This window comes from Panthera pardus, unplaced genomic scaffold (genome assembly GCF_024362965.1).
Source record: "Panthera pardus isolate Hobbes unplaced genomic scaffold, ASM2436296v1 HiC_scaffold_8, whole genome shotgun sequence".
In the NCBI taxonomy this organism is placed as follows: Eukaryota; Metazoa; Chordata; class Mammalia; order Carnivora; family Felidae; genus Panthera; species Panthera pardus.
The window spans coordinates 39757132-39772083 of NW_026527013.1; positions in this window are offsets into that span (position 1 = coordinate 39757132).

A 14952-nucleotide genomic window follows, 5' to 3' on the forward strand; every position below is an offset into this window, starting at 1 on the left:
TCTTATTTATTTATTGAGCACTCACACTGAGCCAAACATCTTGCAAGGTCCCTAACATATGCTGTGTATTAGTCTGCTCAGGCTGCCATAACAAAATACCATAGACTGGGTGGCTTCAACAACAGATACTTATTTTCTCATGGTTCTAGAGGCTGGAAGTCCAATAGCAAAGTGCAGGCCAACTCAGTTTCTAGAGAGACCTTTCCTGGCTTGCAGACCACTGCCTTCTCACTGTGTCCTTGCATGGTGAAGAAACAGAGCAGGATCTTGCTCTCTTCTCCTTCTTATAAAGCCACTCTCATGACCCTAGGTAATCCTACTTATCTCCCACACGCCCCTCTGCCAAATGCCATCACACTGAGGGTTAGGGCTTCAACATGTGAATGGGGGTGGGAGGGACACAATTCAGTCCATAGTATGTTGGTTCATGTAAGCCTCCTACCAAGCCTGTATTATTGAGCTTGGTGACTATTGAGAAAACTAAGGCTTAGAGAAGCTGGGGAAGCAGTCCAAGACCACAGTTAGTAGGTAGTGGTGCCAGAGGTCAGTCTTGCTGTGGTACTCAATCCCACACAGGGCATCCTGTGGACTGTTCTATCCATGGCTGCCTGCTTTTCCAGACTCATCTCATGCCCTCCTTCCCTGATGCCTTGTTCATAGCACTCCCCAAACTGGATCACCTCCCCAGACACGCCCCCCCCCCCCCCCTGAACCCGTTTGTTTAAATGCATTGAGTCCCAGAAAACAAATGATCTTCATCTAGTGTCCTAACCAGACTAATTTTCTTTTTTCTTTTCTTTTTTTCTTTTTTGGAGTAACTTCATTCTTTTCCTCATCTATGATTCTAAGAGTTCTTTTGCTCCTCTGATTTCTATTTGCTTACCTCGCGCCTTGTATAAATCCCCAACCTTCCTTACTAAATTTACTTCCCAAAGCTCAGTGGATACTTCCATGGACCATTATTAATAAAGATTATTAGCATTTTATTTTTTTTAATTTTTTTAACGTTTATTTATTTATTTTTAATGTTTATTTATTTTTGAGACAGAGAAAGACACCGCATGAGCAGGGAAGGGGCAGAGAGAGAGGGAGACACAGAATGTGAAGCAGGCTCCAGGCTCTGAGCTGTCAGCACAGAGCCCAACGTGGGGCTCGAACTCACGAACTGTGAGATCGTGACTTGAGCCGAAGTTGGAGGCTTAACCGACTGAGCCACCCAGGCGCCCCACGTTTATTTATTTTTGAGACAGAGAGAGACAGAGCATGAACAGTGTTGGGGCAGAGAGAGAGACAGACACAGAATTGGAAGCAGGCTCCAGGCTCCGAGCCATCAGCCCAGAGCCCGACGCAGGGCTTGAACTCATGGACCGCGAGATCCTGACCTGAGTCGAAGTTGGACGCTTAACCGACTGAGCCACCCGGGTGCCCCAGATTATTAGCATTTTAAAACCTTTTGTAAATATCTGCCACATTCTAGCTATTGTAGACTTCCTAAGAAATTAAATGTACTGTCTGGAAGGAGGTGAGGACCTCAAATAAGCAAACTGAAATGATGGGCACAAAGTTTATTTGGCCAACAGTTTTCAAATACTTTTTTTTTCTTTTTTCTTTTTCTTTTTTTAATTTTAGGGATAGTGGTGGAATCAAATGAAGCAATAACAGGACAGGGTGCACTGGAAGGAATAATGTGTGAAATCACTACCAGTGGTTAGTTCTAATACAAGTATGACAACAGAGTGGTGTATAAAGCAGGGATCAGCAAACTCCATCCTGAATCACGATCACCTGGAGGGCTTATTAAAACACAGCTAACTGCTGCTTCCACTCCTCCTTTCTGATCCAGGAAGACAGGATGGGCCTGAGAATTGGTTTTTCTAAGTTTCTAGGGACTACTCATACTCCTGGTCCAGGGACCATAGCTGGAGAACCACTGATCTCAAAGTCTTCCTTGTTGTTAGCGATTTAGAAGTGGAAGGGCATCATGTATCATTCAGACGCTTTGCCCACAAGTAACAGAAATCCTGTCCAAATATAGTTTGGATGACAGGCATTGCAAGAAGCATATCAGCAAATGATGGCGTGATGAAGAATCAGCCTCTTGCCATCCTTCTGTCCTGCCATCGCCGTCATGTACACGTTGCTCTTCATAATTACAAGGAGGCTGCCACAGGAACTCATTAACATGTACTGGAAGGAGTGGAGGGTTTTCCTCCATGTGTTTTTGTTTGTTTTTTTATCCAGGAGGAATGTCTCTCCAAGAGCCTCCTAGCAGATATCCCCTTAAAACCCACTGGCTATGATAGCCACATGCCCACAGTTGTTAGCAAGGGTGGTGAACCTACCACAATCAAATGAGAGCCAACAACATTCCCCTCGTAATATGGGACAGTGAACTCTTGAATTTAACCAAGGTCCTGCCAACTACGTGGAAGGTGGAGAAAGGTCCTTAGGGGAGGCTACTGACAGTGTCAGCCACAATCACTCACACCTCCTCCTCTCTGGGTTCCACCAGTAGAGAAAACAGGCACAAGGAGGTACGTAGGCAGGGGCCAAAGTATCACAGGGCTTTCTGGGACCCTACACTGGAGAATGTCTGCAGTGCACATTGGTGCTCTTCCTACCCAGCATTCAAACCCTCTCTTTTCCTAGCAGCATCCCAATTTTCTTCTTCGGAACCCTCCACACCCATTTTGAACAATCTTGGTGGGTTGGTCAAGCAAGGTGTGCTGGCCTCACCTGGCCCACCCCATCATTCGAGGTTGACCAATCTGAGGGTCTCTCCTGGGGATATTAACCTTGAATAAGGTGATATAAGAATAGAACACATTTGGAGTGGAGAAATGTCCTCCCTCTCCAGGAAAAGAAAGTATCCTTCAGCCCTTATACTTCTCCTCCTATTCTCATCTTGTAGCTACATATGTTTATGCTCTGTTGGCTACTTTACATGCACAACCTCACCAAATCTTGGTGATAATCCTATAGGGTGAGTATCATTACTCCAATTTTGCAGATGAAGAAACTGAAGGTCAGAGAGGTTCGGCGCTAGTAACTGGTAGAGCTTGGTGCTGAATTTATACTTATCAGACTACAGAGCCCTATCTTTCTTACTATTCTTCATTATCAAGAGAAACAGCCTTCTCCCCAAACAGCACAGTAAAATGGCTGATGATCTTTTGTCCCTTTTTTCTCTGTCCACACACCCAGGAGTCTTAGTACCCATACCACACTGCTGTCTAATCTAGGCTTGTTAGGACCAAGCAGTATTTCACAATCCCCCAAGCAGACGTCTGTTATTTCTGCCCTTTCGCGATCTTTCCCCCAGCTTCTGATATCAACCCAGCTTTTCTGTGGCTCAAGAGTTAACTCAGTGCCACCTCTCCCCTCTCCCTCAAGGGATGGTGTGATATTGTGATTTATAATAAGAAATGTGCATTTGGTCCCCCTCCCATTTCTGGCTTGGAGCTCCTAAAACCCTTGGAATTTCCTAAGTGATGAGAGTGATAAAGGTGTCTTTTGTTATTTTAATAATGTGACATTTGGACAGCACCTAAGGATAGGGGCTGGTTGCAAGGAGAACACACCATGTGATTCTTGTGATTCAAGGGTTGGAACTCTGAGTCCTACCCCACCCCTCCCCCTCTTGGGGGGTGGAGGGGAGAGGGGCTGGAGATCCAGTACAATCACCAGAGGCCAATGATTTAATCGGCCGTGCCTGTGTGGTAAAGCCTCCATAAAAACCCAAAAGGAGGGGATCAAGAGCTTCCACGTTGGGGAGCACGTGGAGATTTGGGGAAAGCGTCATGTTTGCTCAGAGAGGGCATGGAAACTCCGCCTCCCTTCCCTATACCTTCCCTATGCATCTCTTCCATCTAGCTGTTTCTGAGTTCTATCCTTCTATAATACACTGGTAATCTAGTAAGCAAAGTGCTTCTCTGAGTTCTGTGAGCCACTCTAGCAAATTAATTCAACCCAAGGAGAGGGTCATTGGAACCTCTCCAGTCAATAGCAGGTAGGTTAGAGGCATAGGTGACAACCTAGACTTGCAACTGAACCTCTGAAGAGTGCGGCCACAGGGCCTGACTAAATGTGACACTCACTTATAGAGCTCCTCTTATAGGCACAGCATTGTGCCATGCACTTTACATGCAGTATCTCATGATCTTCTTGACAGCTCTTCTAGGGCAGTAATGTTACTCTTCCCATTTGACAGATTGGGAGTGGAAACTCAAAAAAGTAAGTAATTTCCACACAGTCGCTCAGTTAAATAAGTGAAAGAGTCAAAATCCAAATCCAAGAGTCAAATCCCAGAGCCTGAGTTCTGAACTAACACAGGTCACTTTTGAATAAAAGACCTGTGTCTCTCAAAGGTCTGTTTTAAAAAAAGCCTCAGCCATGTAGAAGCGTGACTTGTTTTCAGTCCCTTAAGAATGTTGGGGATTAGTTCTTCTGAAACTCCCAAGGCACTAGCTTTCACCCTGGCTGGCAGTAATCTAGCGCCTGAAGCTGCCTAATTAAACAAGTGCAGGCACACTGATTTCCTTAATTCAGGATTCTCTCCATCTCTGTCTTCTGGCCCCCTTTCTCTGAACTCTTCATGTCTGCTAGGTGACCTCACTCATTCCCAGGTGTCCCATGTGTGGATGAATCCCAAGCTCACATCTTTAGCCCAGACTTGGTACCAAATCTCCACTGCCTTGGTTCCACCTGCTGCCAGGACCTTGGCACCTGAATTCTCCCTAGTGTAGCAGAGGCTGGGGTGCCCGCCCACATCCCACAGGGTCCTTCTGTTTCCCATTTCCCAGGTGCTGCCTGCAACCTTCTCCAGAGTGTTGCCCTTGGGCAAAGACAGTGCTGCCTCACCCAGAAGTTCCTGCCAGATCCCAATACCCCCACCTTCACCTGACCTCAGGTGTGGAAATGGTAAAGAGAGGTGAAGGATACATGTAGGGCAGTTATAGTTCCTGTGCCAAGAGTCTAGGGCACATTCCTTAGACTAGCAATCAGTACACCTCTACCCTGGCTACAGACCTTCCCTCCTACTCAGCCACAGAGCCATTCCTCAGCCCTCAACAGTCCCTCTGCTTTCTAGTCTGCTTGTCTTTACTCACTCAGGTTCTTCTGCCTCCTCTCTTCCAACCACCAAAATTCTACTCATCCTTTGAAGGCCAGTGACATTGCCACTTTGCCCATGACGCATTCCCAAATTACACTTTTGCTTACCACATGGGTTACTGTTAGATATGCCCAGGTCTCTAATTACCATGGTCCAGAAAGAATCCGATTCATCTTAACTAACTCTAAGGGCTATGGCTGAAGTGTGTCCCACCAAAAGCTGTTGAAGTCCTAACCCTTGGTACCTGTGACTTTGACCTTATCTGGATATGGGGTCTTTGCAGGTATAATCAAGTTAGGATGAGGTCATTGGGGTGGGCTCTAATCCAATATGACTGGTGTCCTTGTAAGGAGAAGAGACACAGAAACAAATGTGCATAGAAGGAAGATGCACAGGGAGAACAACAGGTGACCACAGAGACAGAGACTGGAACAATGCATCTACAAGTCAAGGAATGTCAAGGGTTGCTGGCAATCCCAGAGGCTAGAAGAGAGGCCTGGAACAGATTCTCCTCTAGGACCCTCAGAGGGAGTGTGGTCCTGCCAACACGTTGATTTCAGACTTCAAGCCTCCAGAACAGGGAGAGAATAAAGCCTCTGTTACTTTAAGCACCCCAGTTGGTGGCACTTTGTCACAGCAACCCAAACCAGAACATTAAGTGTCTCACACGATGCCTTAGGCAGAGGAGGTAACAGACAGTGGCTTGTTGAATCCACATGGTGGTCATTTATTTTTCTCACTTGTTCTTTTAGAAAATATTTAATGTTTATTGCATTGCAATGTATTTTGCAAATATGTTGGCAGAAACTCAAATTTTCTAAACCTTTGGTTGTTTGTCATTCCGTACCTGTAAGCTACCCTTTCCCTACCAATTGCCCTTCCCAATAAATTCCATATGTATCATATTTGTGAGGGAGAAGAGAGCTTCCACTAATATTAGTTACATAATGTTGCCCTTAATAAGTTTTCTAGAAGTGATTGTCACATTTGGTCAGGAACTGTAGCCAAGAGAGTGGTATTTGTGGTCAGGTGAGACCTTAGGGATCTCTTACATCACCTCTACAGGGCTAAAGAGCAAGAGCTCTGGAGTCACAGCGAGTTCAAGTTCTGGCTGTGCCACCTACTAACTCTTAAGAACTTGTACCTTGGTTTCCTCTTCTGTAAAATGGGGGTGTCGATCACATATATCTCAATTCTGCAAGGTTGTTACATGGATTAAAATAAATCAACGCATGTAATAGGCTGAGAATGGTGCCATTAGAGAGAGTTCAAGAAATGAACTAGTATTTATTAGCCCTTCTACTCCTCTACTGACTCAACAAGGGCCAACCTCACAATGCTTTACAGCTCCATCCCCTAAGTTAGGATTCCCAGATACAGCAGTCACTGGAGATGCTGTGCTGGGCCAACCGGCATAAGCATAGAGAAGAAAAACACTCTGTTATTTGCTGAATGGCTCTGGCTCGTATCTCTGTGTGCAGGAGCCCATCTTTATGACTGTCTTTTGAGAGACTCTGCAGGGCTCTCAGTTGGGAGTCAAGCCTTGATTTATCATATTTTAGAATAACCCCCATAAACCTATGTAATCCAGTCTCTGGGCAATAGTCTGTCCGCAGAAACAGAAAGACACAGCCAAAAGTGACCTTTCAGATGAGATTGAAGAGGCTTCCGCTCCCAGCCTGCTGCAGTCTCTCTGCCCCTCTCCCCACAGCTGACTACTGCTCTGGAAACTCTGCCCTCTGACTCTCTTGATTCTTCATTCTCAACCTTCTGCTCCTCCATCCAGGCTTCAGGGTCTTTGAAGCCCTAATGCCTTTCCATCTACCTTTCCAGACCCATCTCTCTCCGCCATGCTCCTGATGCTATAGCACCAAATCTTGGAACGGGTGCAGATCTGCCTCTCAGGAGAAGACCTCCAGGAGGAGGAACTGAGCCAGGGGAGAGAGAATCCCCCTTGGCTACAGATGCAGTGGTATGAGGGACAGTCGGGGGCAGCTAGTGGCCCATCTCACACCATACTCTCTGTCTCCTGGTCTTCCTCAGGCATTCCCCCCAGAGGCACACACTTTCCCTCCTTACAGCCTTCCTTTCCACAGTCCCCTCCACCTGCAGCGTCCCCACCCCCACCCCCACCCCCCCCCCCCCACTCTCCTGCCTTGGCTGGTTACTGGCCATCGCTCAAGCCTCAGCACAAACGTCTCCCCTTCAGAGAAGCCTTTGCAAATCCACTTACTGATGTAGCCCACCCCTCTCCCAATCCTCCCACCTTCAGCCATTTGGTTTGTTTTTGTTTGTCTGTTTTCCCCTTATAGCATTTACCATAATTTGTAATCACTGGCTAATTTGCTCCCCTCCACCCCCTTTTATCTATCTGCCTCTTTAGAATCCAAGCTCCATGAATATTGAAACTATCCAAAAGCATTCCCCAGAGCCAGGTACTTAGTAGGATTCTCAATAAATAGTTATGAATAAATAAATGATTGCTTTGAGTTTTCAACTGCCCAGTAGCTGTGTGACTTTAGAAAAATCACTGGGCCACCAAGGGCTTTGTTAAAGGGGATGGTGAAACTTGTTCTGACTTCCTCCTGAGGTGGTCCTGAGGACCAACCTCATAAACGATCACACAACAACTTCAAAATGCAAAGCATTACTGTTTACCAATATTAACGGAGTCGTGAGGTTGACATTTTGTAAAGATTTACACCGCACCCAATGGCATACGTGGTTACTCAGAGGGGTACGTGCTGGTGCTACATTCTCTCATCGTGCTCCCCCGCCCCACAGTAATTTGGGGGATGAGCACCCAAAAGACTGTAAATAAATAAATGATGTGCTTGCTGAGCGCTGCCCCTCTCTGCCTGCCAGCTGGTAAAGTGGCCCTCTAAGTGGAGAGCAGCTTTCTCTCAGGAAAATGCACGTCACTTTCCACTGCCGGCGTGGGCTGCCATTATCATACTGTTCGGCTCCTGCCGCATTATGCAGCCTGCCGTCAGCAACCAAAGGTCTCCAGGAGAAACACTGCCTGGCCTTTTTAAAAAAAAAAAAAAAAAAAAAAAAATTAAAAAGGAAGGGTTCTGCTGAAGGGATTGAACTCCCTCCCAAAAAGGAAAACTCTCCTCTGCAAAGGAAAACCACCTAAGCCCCCCAGCCTCGTCACACTGTTGCCTGGCTATTATTCAGCTGACAAAATGCCCACTTTTCCTATTTGCACCTGGAGCCTGGAGTCACCAATCAGTCACATCTGGTTGCTGAGTGCTTTTCTGCATGGTGATTATCAGAGTGTGTTCCTGCTGCCTGGGTGAGGACTGAAGGGGAGGCTGGGGACCAGGGGAACAGTCTTGCATTCTGTTCTAGCACTTGAAAGGGTCTTGCTTCTCCCAGTGCCCCCTCTCTCCTCCACCCCACTGCCACACAAACTGCACTTATCTGGGGCTTGGGAAGATATGAATGGAAAATAACCTAGATATATGCCCCATGTGCCAAGGTGCACGTATCTCAATTTTGTCCACCCAAGCGAGGAGCATCGTCTGCTGCCTGTATGCCCGTAGCAGCCAAAGGAAACAGACGGTGGCTAATTACCACCCCTTTCCAGAATGTTCTAGAGCAATGCTCTCCAACAGAATTTACTGCAATCATCAAAATAGTCTATATCTGCACTGTCCAATATGGTGGTCACTGGTCACATGTGGCAATTGCACATGTCATGTAGCTAGTGCGACTGAGGAGCTGCATTTTTTTATTTCATTTAAATCCAAATACCCACATGTGGTTAGTGGCCAAAGTACTGAACAGTGTGGCTCTAGAGCAATGCTTTTCTGACTTCAGTATGGACAGGAATCATCTTATTAAAATGCAGATATTAAATTAAGAAGTCTGGAATGAGGGTCTGAGAGTCTGCCTTTTTTCTTTTTCTTTTTGAAGATTTTATTTTTTCAAGTAATCTCTATACCCCTCATGGGGCTCGAACTTACAACCCTGAGATCAAGAGTCACATGCCCTGCCAACTGAGCCAGCCAGGTGCCCCTCTGCATTTCTAACAAGCTCCCAGCAACACTGATGATACTGGCTACTGGTCTACCCTTTGATCAGCAAGGAGCTGTGGTTCCCAAACTTGATTGCACACCGGGCTTCCCTGGAGAGCTTTAAAAATATTGCCGCCTGGGTCCGACCCCTAGAGATTCTGATACAAATGGTCACGGGGAGGGGGCGCAGGTGGCTAGACACAGACATGCTTAAAAAGCTCCCCAGGTGATTTTAGTGGACAGCCAAGGTTGAGAACCACCCACACTGCACTGCAAATGACCTAGTTAATGCTTTTTAAAATAACTCCTCATCCCAGAGAACAGAGCACTGGCTTTATAATAATTTCTGAAGGGATCTTATTGGTACACAGCCAAACCTTTAGGGGGTTTAGGATGATTTTGCCCATCCAGACTAGAAATGGGAAACAAGTTTTTGACAGTCTATCCAATTAGAGCTGATGTGGCTCTGGAGAGCCAGGATGGAAGCGGGGGGGGAGGCGGGCAGGGGTGAGGCATGCAGAGCTGGAAAGGCTATGAGAATTCCTCCAGGGGACACTCAACCTGTATCTGCCCACTCCTCTGCAGCCCCCACGCCAGATTCTGTGTCATGACATGGCACCAAAGATACTAGCTAATTCTTCTCCTTCCACAGGGACCAAAGCCCAGAGGGGAGATGACCACAGACTCTGGAGTCCAATTACCTGGGTTTGAATTCAAACTCTGTTGCCGATTATTAGGTCTGTGATTCGCACAAGTTACCTTAACTGCTTGAGCCTTGATTTTCTCACCTCTAAAATGGGGATAAGTATCTCGCCTTCCTCTCTAGTGTGTGAAGACTGGAGTCATTCCCAACACTGCATGAGCAGTGTCACTATGCCAGCTGTCACTACAATTCCATCACATCTCTGCCCCACCCTCTGCTCTTGACCTCACTGAACTCCTTTTAGCTCCTGAAGCCCCCAGCTCCCATTCAGTCCAGCCTTCCTCCCCCCGCCCCCCCTTCCCCCCCCCCACCCACACGCTTGGGCTTCCTGCATGCAATCAGCCCTTTCCTCTTAAGGCATGGTTACTGCTCCGGGTGCTTCTTAGATCAGCCCGACTGGTACTGCCCCTGAGAAGCCTTTCTCCTCCAGCTCATCTTAGCCCCACACTTTTTAGTACTTGGTGCAGTTCATTCATTCATTCAGCTTTATTTCAGCACCTCCTATGTGCCATGTACTATCCTAGGCTCTGAGAATACTGAAGAGAAAAACAAAAAATAGAGAGAAAAAGAGAAAAATCTCTATTGTCACAACCCTTACATTCTGGGATAGAGTGACCATCCGCAAGGAAACAAAGAGAAAAGAGAACAGGGATGTTGGGTAGCCACGGAGATCCTCCAGGAAGGGTGATGACTGGGAAAAACAAAAACAACCAACCAACCAACCAAACAAAAACCAACTCTGGAGATGTGGAGCAAGCCACGCATATACCTGAGGGGAAAGCATTCCGGGCAGAGGGAAGAGCCAGACCAAATACAAAACTGCCATGTGACGCTTTGCGAATCACTCGATTCGCCTCAAACATACAACATGGATTATGGACTCCGTGGTAGGGGAACAGAATCACACACTTTGTTCTCAGCACCTGGCTATCTGGCATGCAGTTGGCACTCAATACATGTTAAATGCATGCATGAACAGGGTATGCCAGCATTTCTGGAGAATGTATGTGTTGGGGACCAGGGGTTACATATTTACTGAAAAACCTGCTGCCATTCTCACCTGTGGAAAATAACTACTGGGAGAAAAAAAAAAATCTCTTGAAATGGAGTACTCTTCTTTTCTTTCTCACATTTCCTTTAAATGATCCTCCTTCTACCCAGCCAGAGGGATCCATCACGGAGAGGATTAGGATTGCGTGGCAGGAATGCACAGAGGGAAAAAGAGCTGATGTTCAGATTTTAACTCCCGAAATAGGCACTTGAAGCCCATTTCCGAGAATTCAATAGTCATGAAAGGCAAGGCTTCTGATGTACAGAACTGGTGTCTGTGAAAGGAAAACATTTAATAGCTTTATAGAAATGGGTTTTTTCCTCCTCCAAATCAAAAGGCAAAGCCGTGAAGGAGGAGGGTGTAAATTTATCTCCAAGAAATAGATTCAAAAGCAAGCAGACGCTGTGGGGGGACCCACACTGGCAGGCAAGGAGGAGACACCGAGGAGCTGGGGTTGGGGTGCTGACAGGGTCTGGCAGGTCACTCAAAGACAAGGCTTTCATCCTCAAGAGGTAGCCTGGTCCGCCATGTCAATCAGGGTCCGCACAGAGTGCCCAACTGAAGATCCTTTCTTGAGGACACCATTGACAGAGGTGGGGACAGGGTGAAAGGAAGCAGGAAGCGGCTGGAGACACCCCGAGACCAGCATTTCAGGGAAGCCCTTCCGTTCCTCAGCCGGAGGGGGTGAGGGGGGCTGGGGTCTCTGACCGCAGGGAGAGCTGGCACCCAGGGGCTGTGCGAGCTGAGCTACTGCCCGAGCGCTGCTGTGCAGATAGCAAGAAGCAGGGCAGAAATGACCATCCCGTCCTCTTCTCTCGCCTTCTGAACTCCTGATGGTCCTTCTGCTGGACCCCGGCAGAAGGGGTCCCATACCTTGGGGTGTCCTGTACCATGCTCCCCTGGACCCTCTGCTGACTTCAGCCACAGTGAGATTCATATAAGCTCAGACTCATGCTGACAGCATCCTATTTCCAGCACACCCACCTGCTGCTCAGGGTCCTCTCTGAAGGTGGGGAGTGCCCTCAGTCAATGCACAGTGATGCCCAGGAACATGGGGCTGTTAGAGCCCCCATGGACACCTCATGGACAAAGGCAAATACCCCCTCAAGAGACAACTGCCAGGAAGTCTGGGGTCCTCCTCGAAGATCCTAGCAGACCCTTTGTGTGTGTGTGTGTGTGTGTGTGTGTGTGTGTGTGTGTGTGTGTGTATGTTTTATGTTTATTTATTTTTGAGAGAGAGACCGATCATGAGCAGGGGAGAGGAGGGTGAGGGAGACACAGAATCTGAGGCAGAGCGAGCTGTCAGCACAGAGACTGACGTAGGGCTTGAACCCACAAACCACCAAGATCATGACCTGAGCCACAGTCAGACACCCAACGGACTGAGCCACCCAGGTGCCCCCCAGGAGACCCTTGCACAACACACCTTTATGTTGCCTGTCCCTGCTCCTCTGCTCCCTATCTCCTGATTCCTGGGACCAGCTCTGCCGCAGCCTGGGTTGTCTGGAGGCGGACTCTCAGGCAGAATTAAGGGTGCAAGATGTCTATTAGGAAACCAACACCTGTGAAAGTTAGGGAAGGAAGCAGGCTTGGGCAGAGAGAAAAGCTGAGAAGTGACACAAGGTCGACAAAGCCTCTGGCAGCCTGGGGATGCGGGTGGGGGGCGGAGTTTGGAGCCAGCCTCTTGGGCAGAATGGCCAGGCCTTTCCACCCCCACCTCACTCAGTCTCTGGGTGTGGGTACAGAAGAGGATGCTAGCAGCCCCCAGAAAGGAGGGCCTGACCTCAGGCGGTACAGCGGTGCTCTCTGCAGTTGAGCCAGATGCTGAAGGAGGTGACTGCTGGGGCACTCGGTCCTTCCTTGAAGGGGGACCAGAATGGCAGGTCCGTGTTCGCTGACCTCTGTGAAACTGGCAGACAAGTCCCCCGGTCCTCATCTAAGGCTCTGCTTTGGGGGAAGCCCAAACAAAGCCAGAGGGTGGTGCACTACTGGGGTCGGTGTCCCAGGGCACCGAGCAGGGGGACACGGTATGGAACCCTGGATGGGGGGGACCAGCATGCCCATCCAAGCATGGCCCGTGCCCAGGGATGGGGAGTCCCGGAGAAGTACAGCAAGCCTAGGGCAGCCAGCTGTCCCACTCAAACACTGCCCACATGTACCTCATGGCAAGCCCATGACCACTCAGGAAACTCAGAGAACCTTGCAAGGGAAAGCCTTCCCACCGTTCCACAGGAGGAACAAAACAGAGCCTGCTGAGGTCCCTGTTCAAATGACTGCCCCCTGAAATAGGGGGTCATGAACTCGACCTTCATCTAGAGACTGCTCAATTTATAGCTTTTACATTACCTTGAAGAAAGCATCACCTAGTGAGTGCCTGCAATGACTTCTGGCACCACCGTTTGCATCTATGATGTTTACTCCAACTAACAGATGAGGAAAAAGTGGCTCAGAGAGTTTAAGTAACTTATCCAAAGTCACAGAGCCCCAAGTGACAGAACCAGGATTAAGAAACATTCCACGTAGCTGGCATTGTCAGGCACCATCTCAGGATGTTCTCGGCCCTCGTATTTCCCCCATCACACTTGCTGAGGCAAAGCAGTAGGCTGGGCTGGAGGTTTTTCCAGTTAGTTCAGGATGGCCAAAATCTGGCCAGGAGACCAAGCTGGATTTCCAGCAGCTTCACACGTGCCGTCTGCCTGTCTTCAATCACACTGTAACAACCCTGCCTTGTTCATCACTGCTTTTCCTTCTCTTGCCTCCTCTAATTTCTCTCCATATCCTTTATGATGAGCCATTGCATAGAGAGTGATTTACAGTCTCTACTCTCATCTGCCTCGGGTTGGAGGAAAAAAAAAAAGAGAGAGAGAGAGAATTAAATTGGATGGAGCACTCCAGGAACCTGTCTCTGACTTCAGCCCCTCTCGTTTACCCAGTGATGCATCACGCTGCGTTCTAATGGCTTCGTAATGGGCAACTTAATCTGCCATTAAACTGACTCTAGAAGCACCCCTCACTGCCGGACTCCGCCAGATGCCTTGGCCATTGGTCTGCTTGCTGAACCATGACAGTTGCACGGTAGCGTTTGTCCTGAGATTGGTTGGTGTCCTAGGAAGAAGGGCTTTCTTTCTTCGGGGGTCACAGACTCCAACGCTGAGGCGCCAGAGAGGTAAAGCAGGTGAGTGAAACTGGCAGTGGGGACTCTGGCCTTCTGTCTAAACGGGCAGTCCCAGCTGAGCAGCCTCGGTTGTTGAGTTGGGGGGTTTAGCCCCAGATCTTCCAATATCTCAATATAAGCCAGGAACGCAGAGTTTTATGTATAATCTCCCTCATTTTTAAACGTCAGCATCTATTTAAAAACATTTTTTACACACCGGACAGGCCAAATAAAACATGTCAGCTGACAGCTTTGGTCCAGACTGTGAACTCTGTCTCAGAGAGACCCAGAGACTCCCCACTGGGTCCTTCCTCGCCCTAGAGATTTCCTGCAACTCTGCTCAGCATGGATAAGAAAATAATAAATCGGTCACTTCACTATCCAATTAGCAGCCTCTGCACATTCCTTCCTCTCCCCGCTGGAGGAAAAGAAAACAAACAGGAAAATCCTGCGCTGTTTTGATTTGGATCAAGCCAGTGATGTTACCACCTATTTGAGGCACTCTAGGGCTCGAGTTCTGGAGACAAATGCATGCCTCTACCCCAGGGAGCTCCTCTTACATACGGGTCCCAAGCGCCAAACCGCAGCCACCACAAGCCATGGATACTTCCCCAGCGGGCCCAGCAGGAAAGAGGACTCTGCACAGGGGCAGAGCCAGAGTTGGGAAGTAAGAGTGAGCCTGGGGGTGTGGCTGGGCTGAGGGGAGCGTTGTCATGGTAACTGCAATTTCCAGAACCATCTCCATCCCTTGGAGACCTCTTCTATGGAGCTCAAAGGTTTTCTTTCACACTCTGTACTCTATTGTCAACATCCCAGGAACATACTCCCTGAAAGTTCTGAAAAGGTGCCATTCTTGAGATGCAGTGCAGGAGTGAACCCTCGGGCCAAACTACCCCGGGGTTTATATGT